Source organism: Neofelis nebulosa, chromosome 5 (genome assembly GCF_028018385.1).
Source record: "Neofelis nebulosa isolate mNeoNeb1 chromosome 5, mNeoNeb1.pri, whole genome shotgun sequence".
Taxonomy (NCBI): domain Eukaryota; kingdom Metazoa; phylum Chordata; class Mammalia; order Carnivora; family Felidae; genus Neofelis; species Neofelis nebulosa.
The window spans coordinates 25,745,282-25,760,710 of NC_080786.1; the positions used below are offsets into that span (position 1 = coordinate 25,745,282).

The 15,429-nt window shown below is 44.1% G+C and overlaps 1 long non-coding RNA gene across 3 annotated transcripts in view; it reads right to left on the reverse strand.

Moving 5' to 3' along the window:
- Nucleotides 1-15,429, reverse strand: part of LOC131511808 (uncharacterized) — a 38,380-nt gene that overhangs the window by 468 nt on the left and 22,483 nt on the right. Inside the window, exon 4 of one of the 3 annotated variants that reach the window (XR_009261750.1) lies at nt 2,003-2,272. This is a non-coding gene — a long non-coding RNA (uncharacterized LOC131511808). Of the gene's footprint in view, nt 1-2,002; nt 2,273-8,349; nt 9,784-12,630; nt 13,303-15,429 lie in introns of those variants that run through there. The other 2 variants (XR_009261752.1, XR_009261749.1) reach the window with 2 other exon arrangements.

A 15,429-nucleotide genomic window follows, 5' to 3' on the forward strand; every position in this document is an offset into this window, starting at 1 on the left:
ATTGATATTCTATGGGCATATGTAAATCATCCTCATTGTTCTTATCTGCCAGGTACAAGCATATGCTGGAAAGAGGATCCCGTCAATTCTGCCCATCCCATAAGTACTAGAACATTGTCAATGATCAAGAAAATAATGAATTTTACAGGATCCTTCACTCCAGAAGGAATTAGCTGGTGGCAGCTCCTCGGAATTATCTGGGATGACAAAGGAGATTGACAAGGAAGATGAGCAGGTGGTTTTGTCTGAAAGGAGTGGCACTTTCACATAAAACCACAGCTCAATTTTTTTTGACATTTTTCTTTGCTCTCTTCCTATGCTATAAAAAGTCTGTTTTGAAATCATTGAATGTATTTTTTTTACAGGCAAAGTTTCTGTTTTTTCAGGAAGGATAACCACCTGCCATTACTGATTTATTTCTTCCTGGTCATTGGTGATATCTTTGTGGTATTTCTTTTCTTTTTCCTGTTTTTTTCTTTCTTTCCTTTTTTTTTTTTTTTTTTTTTTTTTGTGAAGATGGTGGGTGGCAATAGAATAGTATAAAGAAGTGTCTGTTACAGAGAAAAAGCATCTGAGTTCTTGATGTCCCAAAGCCAGAGCAAGTCTTCTAAGCTCAAATATTCTATAACAATCATTCTTAAACTTTAACCTGCATCAGAATCTCCTGGAGGGCTTGTTAACCAGATTACTGGACTCTGCCTCCAGGGTTTCTGATTCAGTAGGTCTAGGATGAGGCCCCAAGAATTTACATTTCCAACAAGTCCCCAGCTGATGCTGACACTATAGGTCTGGGACCATACATTGAGCACCACTGCCCTAGCCCTAGAATGCTAGTTCAGTTACCATATATTGAACACCTACAATGGGCTAGGCTCTGTGCTGGGGACACCAAGATGGGTGAGACTCATCTCATGCCCTTGAGGAGTCAAAGGCGTGGAGCAAAAAATAGACATAGACATGAATTCATTTACTCATTGAGCACTGTTAAGGGAATACAGCATCAAAGTTCTTTCTCTGGGCCCCAGTTTCCCTCCTCACATCGCAGGCTTCTGGTGTACCATCCCACTGCTCTTTTCGACACTAGCTCTTCCCTTCTCTGACTGGGTGACCAGGGTAGAGAACCGGCTCCAGAAGGTCACAGATGAAAAGGAACCTTGGGTTCTTGAGGAGTGGGTGGAGAAGACAGGGGCTGGTTTCTTTTTATTAGCATGTCCGTGAAGCTCCCCTCTGGGCCAAGAGAGCACTGAGGAAGGAGCCAGAGGGGCCTGGACACAAGTCAGCAGCACTTTGGTGTGGAAGGCAGAGTGAGCATGTCAGAAATTATCCCCTCACCCAATCTCTACCCTTGAAATCCTTATTTCTTCATGTCCAAATGTCACCCTTAATTTAAAGCTTGGCTTAGATGCCATCGTGTGTGCAAAGCCTTTCTTGGCCCTCTATCCTTCACTGTCTCCACTGAACCTGCTTCCCTCACTGTGAATAATTACAGGATTTTATTCTTGCCTCTTCTGGGGCAGCTGCTTCCTCCTGCCGTTTAGAATAGCCCAGTCTTTTCTCTCTTGCTGACCATGAATTCCATCTTTTCTTAGAATTCTCCATTGCACGTGGTGCCAGGCCTCACACAGCATTCAACACACATCAGAATGTGGAATGAATCAGAATGTGGAATGAGGAAAGAATAAACTAAGAGTTCATGCTACAGAAATCACTTCAATCCCAAAACCCACAATGTGAAGCAAAAGAGAGCAGAAGGGAAGTGGGGATGGAAGGAAATGGGAAATGGAGTAGGTAGGCTGACCAGTTCCAGAATTTGGCTAGGGACTGGATTGAAGAGATTATAGGCCTTGCCAGAGATTATGATTTAGTGGAGGATCACGGGAGCTCCAGGGTTCACGTATTCACTCAGTTATTTGCTTAGTTTTTCCTTTCTTTAGTGTTCCCAGTGTAACCAGGCTCCCTTGGGCAGCACCTGCTCTCACCCTGAACCTCCTGGAAACATAACTCACCATTTGATGTGCCCCTCAAGACAGATCCACAATGCACTCACAGAAGAGACAATTTACTGAAGGTTTTGTTGGAGAGAATGGGGAGAGGATTGACCTCACACACCACAACACAAGACTTCTTCAATTCCTAAGGGGTATCTTGGTTCCCTTCCAAATCCTCTTCTAGTCAGCTCCTTCGCTGCTCCCTGCTTCCTTCCCCAGACAGCCTCCAAAGCCCTGTTTGCTGCCCCGAGCACTTCAGATCTTCTCAGATATAATACTTCACTCTGCAAAATGGAAGCCTAAGAGTTAGCCAACCACAATAACCTATGGCTCCTGAATAAGTCCCTCGGAGGCCCCAGAACAGCCCTCTCGCACACTCAGTCTACACAGATGTACGAACTCTTATTACCCAGCCTCCACACTGCTCCCCACTCAGTGAGCATGCCCTTATGGAGTCCCCTCCCAAACGCATTAGAGCTGGCCTGTGTGACAAATAGAATTTGGTGTTAGTAGATTGTGTGACTGCTGGATTAGAGCAAAATGGCCTCCAAACCTCTGCTTTATTCTTCCAGATTACCTGCTCCTAGTGCCTTGAACTGCATGTAAGATGCACATCTATCCTGAGGCCACGAGCTGGAAGTACCACATGAGAAATCTCATAGAGAGTCTTGGCTCTGTGCAAAGAGAGACTGAAATGCCCAGCCAGCCCTCAGCAGATCCAGCCCCAGCCATTTGAGTCACTCCAGCTGGGGGCCCAGACGTGGCATGGAGCGGAGACAAGCTCTGTCCAAATTGCAGATTCCTGATAGACTCCTGTTACTTTAGGCCAGTAACTGTGGGGATGATCTGTTATACGGCAACAGATAACAAGGTAGGTGCTTTTATTACTTTTATTTTACAGAGGAGAAAAATGCGGGTCAGAGAAGTGAAGTAACTTACCCAGTAAGTGGTGGTGTCTAGATTTGGATGCAAGCAATCTGGCTTCTAAGTCTGTTCTCACAATGTCAAAGGCTTTACATAAACTCAGAACCTTCTTCAACATTCAAATGTTGAAGGTGTGGACCTCACAGACTGTTGTTCTTTATGGGGCCATGATGCTCCAGGCACCGTGATGTAACTTCTGGCTCACCACTGCCTCTCAGTCTGTAAGTTCTTGTTCTCCATCAGCCAGGCATGGCATACACTCAGTTTCACACCAGAGCAATTCAAATTCCTGAAAACCAGCTTACACATCCAGCAAATCCACTCTCAAGCACATCAGGACGCTCCTCTTGGCCAGTCTTCCATTTTCCTCATAGCAGGGGAGCCTCTTTGGAAAAAGAACTTGGGGTCTGAAAACTCAGAGCCAAGGGAGTAATTGATGCACAATAGGGAAGTTCAGCCCAACATGTGGAACTGCAGTGGGGAGGAGGTAGGGGGTCTGCCTAGTGTCTGGGTTGTGAGGTAAACAACTGATGTGGTCATGTGCTGGCTATTCTCTGCCTGGCCCTGCTCTCCTGCATGCACTCTCCCCCTTCCTCTGCCCTGCTCTGCACTCAGGGAAACTGATCCCAGGGGACTGCATCAGCTGGGCTCCCTCATCAGGTGGATACTGATCGGACTCAGCAATGAAAGGCACTGGCTGGAGACTGGAAAGTGGGAGGAGAGAGGATTCAGCTCTGCACCGTATTTGTGGCCTTGGCTGCACCCCTCCACAGCCACAGCTCCTCAATGGCTCCAGCTCACATGAGCTCTGGTAAGACCACCTTTTTGCCCCTTTCTCCTTCCAAGCCTAAAAGGGTGGTAACATCTTCCAGCCGGTCTCTGGATGCCTCAACAACCTGTTTGTTCCCTTGACCTGAACACACCTTTGTAAGCAGATCCCTCCTGAAAGTCTCCTCGGTTGTACCATCTGGGTGAAGTTGATTTCAGCTGAGACTCTGATTCAGGTGCCCAGGTGTGCACATGGGCTGAGCAAGGTGAGTCAGAAGAAGTAAGGGGCAGATTGGGGTGGGAGTGTTTGGGAGCTGGCCCTGCACCAAAGTATAAATGTCAGATACTCTCAGACATAGTGCTGGCTGGGCCCAACAGATGCTTCTAAGAGGACTTATTTACCATCCACCCATTTGGGGAGCCTGGCAAAGCCCTTGCTTCTATAGGAGAATGATAATCCAAGCCTCCTATGGTCTTCACTGTGGCCAGCCAGGACACCATTACTCCAGGACAGAGCTGGAGAAACCCCCATATATGCTTTTGCTTTTGTTTTTGCAAACATTGCAACATTCCGTTTCTAGCATAGAACCTAGATGCACCTCTGCTTCAGTTCAGACCTTGGCTCTACCCCTTGGTACCTGTGTGACGTTGAATAAATAGGTAATCCCTCTGGGCCTCTGTGTTCTCATCTGTAAAATGAGGGATAATAATGGGTTTGGGGCAAGGACTAAATGACCTACTACATATACAGCTCTTAGCACAGCGCCTGACACCAGCCAGTGCTCAAAATTGTTACTATCTGCACCGCTTACATAGCCACGCGACCCTAGGCAGTTCACTTCACCTTTCTGTGCCTCCATTTCCTCCTTGATCAACTGGAGAAGTAACACAGACCTCCTGCATTACAAGGAGATCAAAATGAAGAAAATGTCAATGAAAGCATTCTAGAAGCTCTAAGCATCTTATGAATACAAGGCCTGTTTAAAAAAAAAAAGTAATAATAATTACCACAATTGAAAAACTAGCGGGGGCCCTAAAGACATGTTTCAGTAAGTCTTCATGCCATTATCCATAATGAGATGGAGAAGGAATTTAATAATAAGACCCATGAGAAGGTCTCAGGTAAAGAACAAATCATGAAAGAAGGAAGGAAGGAAGGAAGGAAAGAAAGAAAGAAAGAAAGAAAGAAAGAAAGAAAGAAAGAAAGAAAGAAAGAAAGAAAGAAAGAAAGAAAAGGTTAAGAAAACTTCTGAGAAATGGATTTGGTTTCATTTCTAAGCCTACCCATTTAAACGCACCTCCTGAAAAGGAATTTCTAACACAATATATTTTCCAAATTCACTGATCATTAAGCCACGTATGAACAATGACTAAAACACACAGGATCAGATGCATTGAAATGAGTGAGTCCCCCCAGGAAAACACCTAGAGGAGTTCCCCCACCTCCCCAGGCATCCAGAGTGGACCACTCCCCTCCTCAGGGCAGGACACCTCCCTGCCCACGCCCAGCCGGGAAGACAGCCATAGGCCAGGGCCCAGGGCCCGGAGCCATGACTGTGTTTTTGGGAAATTAGACTCTCAAACCAGACTACTTTTGTTTTCTTGCCTCTCGTGATCTGCCTTTCCCTTCATGATAATGAAAGCATTGACTTTGTGGTAAGGGTTTTAACATCTCCAGACTCACAGTATGGTCTGTGGACCAGCAGTATCAGCATCACCAGGAGCTCGTTAGAAGTCTACAATCTTAGGCCCCACCTCAGCCCTGTTGAATCAGAATCTGCATTTTAACATGATCCTCAGGTGATTCGTAGGCTCATTAAAGTTTGAGAAGCACTGTTTTAATCTTTCTGAGCCTCATACTTATCTTGCAAGGTTATTGTGAGGATTAAATATGTTCAAAGTGGCTGGCAAGAACTAAGTGCTAAATACATTTTTATCCTCTTCTTTACCCGGCACCCTGCACTGCCTCTGTGCTCGGTCTCCATCTGCCTGAGCCCTTCTTCTTGGCCTGGGCTTCTGAAAGCTGACCTTAACTTGCTTACTCAGACCCTGCCACTTGGCCAGTGCCCCAGACTGACCTCAACTCTTTCCTTGGAGTCCCTGGCAGACTCACTGGGGCCTGTTGCTATACTTTTCAGCACTCCCTGCTGACCTAGACTGTCCTAGACTTATCCTTGCTCTCCCCAAGCCCCACCTCTCTTGGCCCATCGCTGCCTTTGGACACCAAAAACTCTACAACAGCACGTATTTTAGTCACGCTGCCATTGCTCAAAATGGCCTTGGAACCGCTCCTTGGAATTTGCCTTTACAACCTCACATGGTGCCTGGCCCAGCAGAGTCACTAACTAAATATTCCTTAGAGGAATGAATGAAGAACAAGCCTTCATACTAGGCCACAGGGTTTGTATCTCCTTTTGGGGATTCAGTCTCTTTGCTTTTCCTTTTTCCCACTTTTCTTTGCCATCTCAAAAGTGTGATGCAGAAGGCTGAGATTCAATGTTGACCCAGAAAGAAAGAACCAATGAGAATGCCTGACTTGTTACGATTCTAGACCTCAATTCTCTATGCAAGGGAGCCCCTGTGGCCCCCAGGATCCAGCCCTGCTCACTATGATAACATGCTGGGGCTTGAGGCCAAATTGCCAGAAAGTATTGTCAGGTCCTGGCCTGGCCTTCTGTGCTTAGGTGGCTATGGGCTATCGGTATCCTGTCCAAATCTCCTTCACTAGCTAGTACGCACGTCACCCAGCTGCTGCAAGTGCTAGGGCCTGAAGCTCCCACCTGTGACCTTCTTTGGACAATTGCTATTGAATGAGCCACCTCACCTAGAAAATTAGGATATATGTCATCCTCACTCTCACCCCAAGGAACCAATGACTGAAGGATATAGGGGTATAAAAGCCAGCACCTTTGTCTCCAGGTGAGAGAACTCTGTAGTGCAGTTCACATTGCAGAGTTCCCACAGATCAGGCCAAGGCTAGAATTTACCTGAGACCACATCCCCGACCAGCTCATTCCTCTGCTTCCTTTACTCCTTTACAAGTTTCCTTCTAGGGCATCCCTCAATAAACTGTGTGCACCTGAAACTCTTTGTCAGGCTCTGGTTCCAGGAAAACTGGCCGAAAACAGCGCTTTTGGGATTGAGTGGCAGAACAAGGTTTCTGTGTTTGGGATCCTGAGGGCTCAGCAGACACCATCTCGACACCAGCCCGACATGACTTATACTGGCATCTCCCGCCCACTCCCATCAGCCCCTGGAGGCCCCAGAGCCAACTCTAAGAGAGAGCCATGAGAATCTAGAGCCGTGCTGTCCAAAATGGTAGCCACTAGCTACAGGTGTCTGCTGAACATTTGAAATGTGGCTCATGCAATTAAAAAGCCGAATAGTTAATTTCACTTTATTTTAATTAAAAAAATTGGTATTCGGGGTGCTGGGGTGGCTCAGTCGGTTGAGCTTCCGACTTCGGCTCAGGTCATGATCTCGTGGTCTCTGAGTTCAAGCCGCGTCGGGCTCTGTGCTGGCAGCTCAGAGCCTGGAGCCTGTTTCTGTGCTGACAGCTCAGAGCCTGGAGCCTGCTTTGGATTCTGTGTCTCCCTCTCTCTCTGCCCTTCCCCCGCTCATGCTCTGTCTCTCTCTCTCTGTCAAAAATAAAAATAAACATTAAAAAAAATTTTTTTAAATAAAAAAATTAAAAAAACAAAAAATTGGTACTCAATTCAGTTATTAGGAAACTATTAAGCATATTTGTAACAACTTGGGTGTGTAAATCTACATCTTTGCAGGTTGCAAATCTTTTTTAAAAAAATTTACATCCAAGTTAATTAGCATAGAGTGCAATAATGATTTCAGTAGAATCCAGTGATTCATCTCCCACATATAACATCCAGTGCTCATCCCAACAAGTGTCCTCCCTAATGCCCCTTGCCCATTTAGCCCATCCCCCCACCCACCTCCCCTCCAGTGACCCTCAATTTGTTCTCTGTATTTAAGAGTCTCTTATATCTTGCCACCCTCCCTGTTTTTATATTATTTTTGCTTCCCTTCCCTTATGTTCATCTGTTTTGTATCTTAAATTTCACATATGAGGGAAGTCACATGACATTTGTCTTTCTCTGACTAATTTTGCTTAGGATAATGCCCTCTAGTTCCATCCACATGGTTGCAAATGGCAAGATTTCATTATTTTTGATTGCCGAGTAATACTCCATTATATATATGTGTGTATATATATGTATATATACACACATATATACATATATATATAATTTATATATATATATATATATATATACACACATATATATACATATATATATAATTTATCCATTAATTTGTCGATAAACATTTGGGCTCTTTCCATACTTTGGCTGTTGTTGATAGTGCTGCTATAAGCATTGGGGTGCATGTGCCCCTTCGAAACAGCACACCGGGATCCTTTGGATAAATTTCAGGTTGCAAATCTTATGAAATCCAAATACAGTTCAAGGATTTTTCCAATGAAAATTTAGCATCCAAATTGAGAGGTGCTGTATGAATTAAAAAGGTACACCAGATTCTAGAGATCTAGTATTAAAAGATAACATAAAAGATACCATTAGTATTTTTATTTATTTTTTAATTAAAAAATGTTTATTTATTTATTTTTGAGAGAGTTGGGGAGGGGCGGGGGGTGGGCAGGACAGAGAGAGAAAATCCCAAGCAGGCTCTGAGCTGTTAGCTCAGAGCCCAATGTAGGGCTTGATCTCACGAACCCTGAGGTCATGACCTGAGCCAAAATCAAGAGTAGGATGCCTGACCGACTGAGCCACCCAGGCACCCCTCATTAATATTTTTAATATTGGTTACATGTTAAAATAATATTTTATTTACTTTGTTAAATAAAATGTTATTAGTATTTAAACTATGGCTTCGAAAAAAGTTTAATTATGTACATAATAAGAATATGTACTAATTACATGTGTAATAAGAATTAAATGCAAGGACCAGGCAGGGTACTGGAGTCCAGACTGAAATGTGACCAAAAAGGACTTAGAGATACTGAGCCCCAGAGATGTTAAGATAAAACAGTTGCTCATATATCCTCTCAGGAAACTCCCATGTCTCAAGTGGGGTTCCCCAGAAACAGACATTGATATGAGGATTAATGTGCAAAGCAATTATTGCCGAAAAGCTGGTAGGAAGTGGAGGACAGGATAGGGAAACGGGGAAAACCGGGAATGATTTCAGTAGTCTGCAGAGGGCAGCTTAAGCTTCACCCAGATGGCAAATTCTGGAGTATAAGTTATACTTCAGAGGTTGTCTCAACTCCAGGTGAGGGAGGCTGGTTTTCAAAGCCCCCCACCAATCAGTCCCTTGTCAAAGGACTCAGCAGGAGACCTAAACTCCTGGGTACCTCCTACTTGTGATCCTAGGCAAAGCAGCTCTAGCAGCCCAAAGAGAGTTCTAAGAAAAAGAGTTACATGTACAGACTATTGAAGGCAAAAGCACGCTGAAGCCAGGGGAGGAGTGACCAGACATAGTAAAGAAATTTAAGGATTCTGGGTAGTGCATCAACAGCCTCCACTGTACTCCATCTTGGAAGGTCACCTGCGTACATCTCTTCCCTGCAGCCTGAAGAGTGAAGGTGGATCAGTAACCTTATGTGCTCTCTTCAATTCACCTTCTGGTTTTCAGACTGTTCTTACAGAGTTTCCTTTTGGGTCACTATAAATCCAGGAGAGCCCAGCTGGTAAGGGCTCCATGCCCTCTACCTGGCTAAAAATGAAGCAGTTCTACTTTTATTTTCTCCTATGTATTGGGTTTCCAAGGATGATTTTGCTTAACCAGAGGTCTCCACAGCTAAAAGAAAGCCTTGAAAACTACAGTGATAGGCCGTGGTCAAAATAAGTGTATTACTTGTTTTTTTTTTTATCACTGGATAACAAATCGCCCAAAACTTAGAAGCTCAAAATAACATACATTTTTTTCTCACAGTCTCTGTAGGTCAGAAGTCCAAGCACAGCTAAGCTCAGAGTCTCATAAGGCTGCCATCTAGGTATTGACAGAGGCTGTGGTCTCATCAGAGGCTTGACTAGGGAAGGATCTGATTCCAAGCTCCTTCAGACTGTTGGCAGAATTGATCTCCTTGTAATTGTAGGACTAGGGCCTGTTTTCTTGCTGACTGTCAGCAAATATGGGCCACCCAAAGTTTCTTGCCAGGTGGGCCCCTCCATAGGCCCTCTTGTGACAAGGCAGCTTACTCCTTCAAGGCATAATGAAGTCTCTCTAGTCTATGCTAGCAAGATAGAGCTATATATGTATATAATAACATAATCATGAGTGATATATAACAACATAATCATGAAAGTGACACCCTTGCCATGTTCTAGGGTGAGTTCCTAGTCCTACCCACACTCAAAGGGAGGACATGATACAGGACATAAAAATGGGGCCATACTAGTGTCTGTCCACCACGCTGGTTATAGAGGAATGATGTTTAATTGGAGGCTTCTTGGTAAAAGCCTTGCCATGTAAGAGAAAGAATTGCTATATTTCTAATTCTTCCATTCATACCAACCTGGTCTTAAGCAAGCAAGCAAGGTCTTTCTTGTGCAGACCCTAAATGATTTTGATCTATTGTCTTGCTTTCTGACCTCTCATATTTGTGTGCATTTTGACAACACATTTTCAACCAGTATCTCTAGACCACGGGTGCGGTCTTGGGCTTGCCCTGGCTAGTTACGTAGCCCTATCTCTGCATTCTTACAGCTGTTGCCTCTGGTCCCACACCTAATAGTTTGTTGTTGTTTTTTTTTTTTTCACTTAATTTCCTGCCTTGGTTTTCATATATTCAATCAAAACTGTCACATGGGAAAAAGCTACAGCTCACTGGATCAAACAAAACACATTATAATAATTAAAAAGCAAATCTTGGTTAAATTTCCTCAGATAAGAAGGAGTTACTTTAGATTAACTGTACTTGACTACCTTGATAAATTTGACATCATTTAGATTTTTAGTTTAGCCTTATGGTAATTTTTAAACAACATCTGTAGGATACCAGCTTCAAGGAATTTGGCCGGCATTACTAAAAGTCACATTTTGCTGAAAGCTTGTTGAATTTAGAGCTCACATTTTATGTAAAATTTGAAGACTTTGATGCTTAATACCTCCAATTTATTACCTCTCTGAGGTCTTAAAGTGTCATTATACTTTATTTCACCAATGAAAACAGTAAATAGTAAATGTTAGGGAATGAAACAAAAACAAGTTATTCATCAAGCATTATCAGAAAAAGAAAACCTTAAGAATCACCAGAGAAACAAAAGGAATTTGAGAACTGAAGATCAATCCAGAGACTGACTAATCAGGAATGGCAAATATTTAGCATGGATGCCTCAACTTCCCAACTGGTGCCCGTGGCAGACATCATCAATTCATCACTACATTCCTCTGCTGAGTCTGAATAGGGCTTCTGAGTTCTCCATTCCCAGAAATGACTACTACTTTAGATAAGGCTCTTTAGTTACAAGTAATAGAAACCAACTTGAGCCACCTTGAGCAAATAAGGAGGAAATTCATAGAAACATACAAGGGTGTCCTAAAGAAGTCCAGCACAAGTATGTAGCTAGGCCTCAGGAACCAGGAACCAGAAAGCCATCAGGCCTCTATCCCTTACCTCTGCATGTTTCTGCCTGCTTCTTTTCACTTTTTTTCTCTGCAGTCAGGCTTTCTCTTCATCTCCAATCTGCTTGAGGTCATGCGGCTACTCTTGGCACCCATGTTTTCTTATTCCAATTATAGCCTCCTACAGCGACTGTATCTGAATCTCAGCATCAGATTCCCAAGGGAGAAGCTCTGACTGACTGTGCTTAGATCAGGTGACTACCTCTGTCCCCGTCAACCCTCATCTAAAAGGTAGGGACAGCGTTCAAAATGGCTATGTAGTGCCCGCTCCTGTGGAATGGCGAGCAGTTCTCAGAAAGGGCAGGGATGGCTCACAGCCTGAGCAGAAAAGTCAGAGATCTTTTCTATTACTATTATCAATCAACAGGCAGTGGCATAAGATGAAACACATTTTCTCCTTAGGATCTAGATCAGGCGAGACCAGTAGGGCTTCCGTGGATGGCGGACATGTTCTGTATCTGCACGCTCAGATGTGATAGCCACTCACCACATGTGAGCTGTCAAGTACTTGAAATGTGTGTGGGGAACCGAATTGTTATTCTTATTTACTTTTAATTTAAATTTAAATAGCCATATATAGCAAGTGGCCACCATACCAGGCAGTGTAGTTTAAAGATAAGGAAACTGAGCTCCCAGACCACATAGCTAGTTAATAACACAACTGGAACTGAACGCTTGCTCTCCTCTGTCTTTAAAATCTTTCCATCCCATTAGTTGGAATTGAGGAATCCGCACAAAGGATCTTCCCAGGTAATTCAAATTTGCTACTTTAAGTGTCCACACCTAACCATTCGTTGATGTCAAGCTTTCTGAAGTGTACTGCAGCACACGTCCCTGCCTTGGAAAAAAGCCATGTGGCCGTAATTGTAGACTTTTCTTAATAACACCAAGTGTGAACCTCAGTTGTCACTCTGGGGAATAATAATGAGGCCCTCAGAACAGGGCCTAGTGAGGCTTACAGGGCTGTCTTCCCCACACTTAATGTCTCTACAGCTGGGAGCGATTTGGCTGTTTCCTCTCTCCTTGTCACATCTTGATGTGGTGGCTTCTGACAGCATCCCACCTCCCTTCACTAGCTCAGCAACGAACCAAGTACGGGAACTTGATCCATTAGTGAGCTTAATTTCACCCACGATTCTAAACCATTAGGCCTGGGGGAGTTTCACAACTGAGTCAGGTACACAGGGTTTTGTATAAAATTTTCCACAATACACAGTTTTTTTTCTTAAAGGTGTATAATGATGTGAGTCTCATGAAAGCTGTTTGCGGGATAAATGGTATGATGTTTTTTGGTTTTTGGTTGTTTTTTTTTTTTATTGTGCCACTGTGGGTATGTCAATATTGCCATGTCTAGGGTACCAAGATAGGATAGGACTGTGCACAAAATATTTCAAGAAATGAGATGGAAACTTGGTGTGGATTATTTTAGATTACTTTCCTGAGCTCTTTTTCCACAGTGTGTTTTCAGGTCGTGGAATAGCCACAGTTTTACAAATCTTTTGAAAATATTCAAACTCCAAAGTGAATTTGAAGGATACTAAAAGAAATAATTCGTTTCTGTATTCTCTGCTTATATGGGGGCCAGACTTGCAGTAATTGTATCTATTCAAAACACATCTGAGTGCGTGAGAGCCAGAAAGGGCTCAAAGCAAAGGGAATAGTTGTCGCAAAGCCCATGCACTAGAGACCCTGACCTGTAGCCAGGAGAAACAAGACACCCTGATGGCCTTCAGCCTGGGTCTCATGCTCTTCTCCTGGAGCCTGGACTGAGGGTGTGTGAGAAGGGTGGTTCAAAAGGAAATCTGGGCTCTGCTTCCCGGACCACCAAAAGCCACTATATGACTATACGCTCTGTTCACCATTTCTGGGGAGAATATAATCTATTTTAGAAATATTTCCCTTACACGATTAAAATGTTTGGGTTTTTGTGGCATCTGTGAGGTGAGCTTTCAGTTATCTGGAAAAAAAAAAAAAAAAAAGGTTTATGCAGAGGCACACCACCAGACAGGGGTCCTGCATTTTCACTTGGCCTTCTGAAAACACCGTGAGGATTTGTTCAAGGGAAGCACTCATTTTGCCTTTATGCTACTTTACAAAATAACTTCGCTAACGCGTTCATCAGTTCATCAGTTATTTATAGTCAAGTCTTGATTATCCTCTAGGCAGGTTCCTGGCACGGTTTTCAGCCCTCTGTTTGCCTTTCTCACCTCCCACGGACACACACACTTCTGCAGCTTGTAGCAACTTAGAATTTCCCCTGAGTCACAGCTCCCCTACCCCTCGTGCCAGCTCAGCCGCCCTTCCCCCAAGGTGTCTACAAACCCAAACAACAGTTACCTACCTCCCCACGGCCTTTCCCAAGAACCAGACGAGGCCGCCAGAGAGGATTCTGGGGTTCCTGGGAAGCATGCGGAGAGCCCCAGATCTTGCGGGAAGGCTGGAGAGGGGTCACTAGCAAGGGCGGGGTGGGGACATCCACTAGCTTCCCATCTCATTTCACAGCATGGCATCACTTTGTTTGAAGTGTTATGTATTCCCAAGACATGTGACACACCCTCCCCTCCTCAAATTCCAGATGAGTACAAAAACAAATTCCTAAGTTGCATCAGAATTATTTCTTTTCTATCTGCACTTTGGGCCTCCGTGAAAGTGGCACTGGCATTTTTTTTTTTTTTTTTTTTTTTGTGATGAGGAATAGATTCTAGGTCTCCTAATTCCTGAGCCAGAGATGTTTCCATGCTGCCCTTAGAGCAGTGGTTCTCAGTCTTGGGATTCTGATGCCTCGGCCTCAGCTCTAGAGATTCTGATTTTAACTGATCTGAGGTTAGACCTGAGCACTGGGCTCTTCACACATCCTCCAAGCGGTTCTAGTGTGCAGCCAAGGCTGAGAACCACTGGCTCAGAGCCTCGCTTGGCTAATAGTGATTGCGAGTGTAGCTCTTCAGTTGCACAGCTGTGGCTCCACTGATTTAGAATAAATGTTTGACTAGGAAGGGGAGGAGATGTACACACACACACAGAACAATTCAGGGGCTGTTGCACATCGCCAGGGTGAACATTTCATTCACTCATTCAGTCCACAAACATTTATTGAGGCCCGCCACTAGAATGGGTAGATGCAAAAATGCATGATAAAGTCACTAACCTCCAGGATATAACAACCCCCTAGAAGAAGCTTTCCGACAGGTTCTCTGGACCCCCAGAGTCCCCTAGAGGGACAGTCAATTCTAGCCCTTCCTCCTTCCTGGTTTATGCCTAGTTAGTGACTCATAATTCCCCTGCATTTGCACATGATTTGACTGAACATATATAATCCTGATGCTTGTAGTCTCTGGTTGCTCTGCAGAGTACAGTTGCTTGAATTATGACAGTTATCTCTGCTAATAAAGTTCACTTTTTTACTGCAGAGTTATAAATACATATGCAGCTTGCATATTCGAGGAGGCATGTGGGAGGAAACGCTGAGCTGTGGGGCCCTTCTAGAACAGAAGCCACTCCCTGGCACCTGCACATACATAACTTTCCTGATACATCCCTCCGTGCACTACCCCCCCCCCCCCCACCATCCCAAAGGCTCATCTTCAGGGCTTTCTTATAAAAAGGATTTACTGTATACAACCCTGGTGAGAAGATCAGAAATTAGCATCCTTGACATTTGCCTGCTTTCCTCAGCCCCCAAATGGGTTCAGAGCCATCAGCTTCCCTTTTCCCAGGAGAAAACTGGTCCCACAGTTTCTGAGGAGACTGGAATGGCATTAACTGGGATGTAAAGCGACAGCCAAATGGGGATTAGGAAGACAGGCAGCAGGAAGGGGGGATGGCCGATCTTGTAAATTTGAGCCCTGCAAATAAGTTCATTAAGTCTAGGATATGCTCGGGGTGCTGGTAAGCCATATAAAGGAGCAGCAGACAAATAAATCTAGCCAGTTGTTTGAAGGAGAAGAGCTAATGGAGGAATTTTTCTAAAAGGAACTTTAACTTTTTACTGAATGCAATAACACTATGCATTATCAATCAGCTGACTATAATTTTACAATTTAGCCTGGAATTTGAACTGCCTGCAGGAGATTGTACCTTGTGGGTA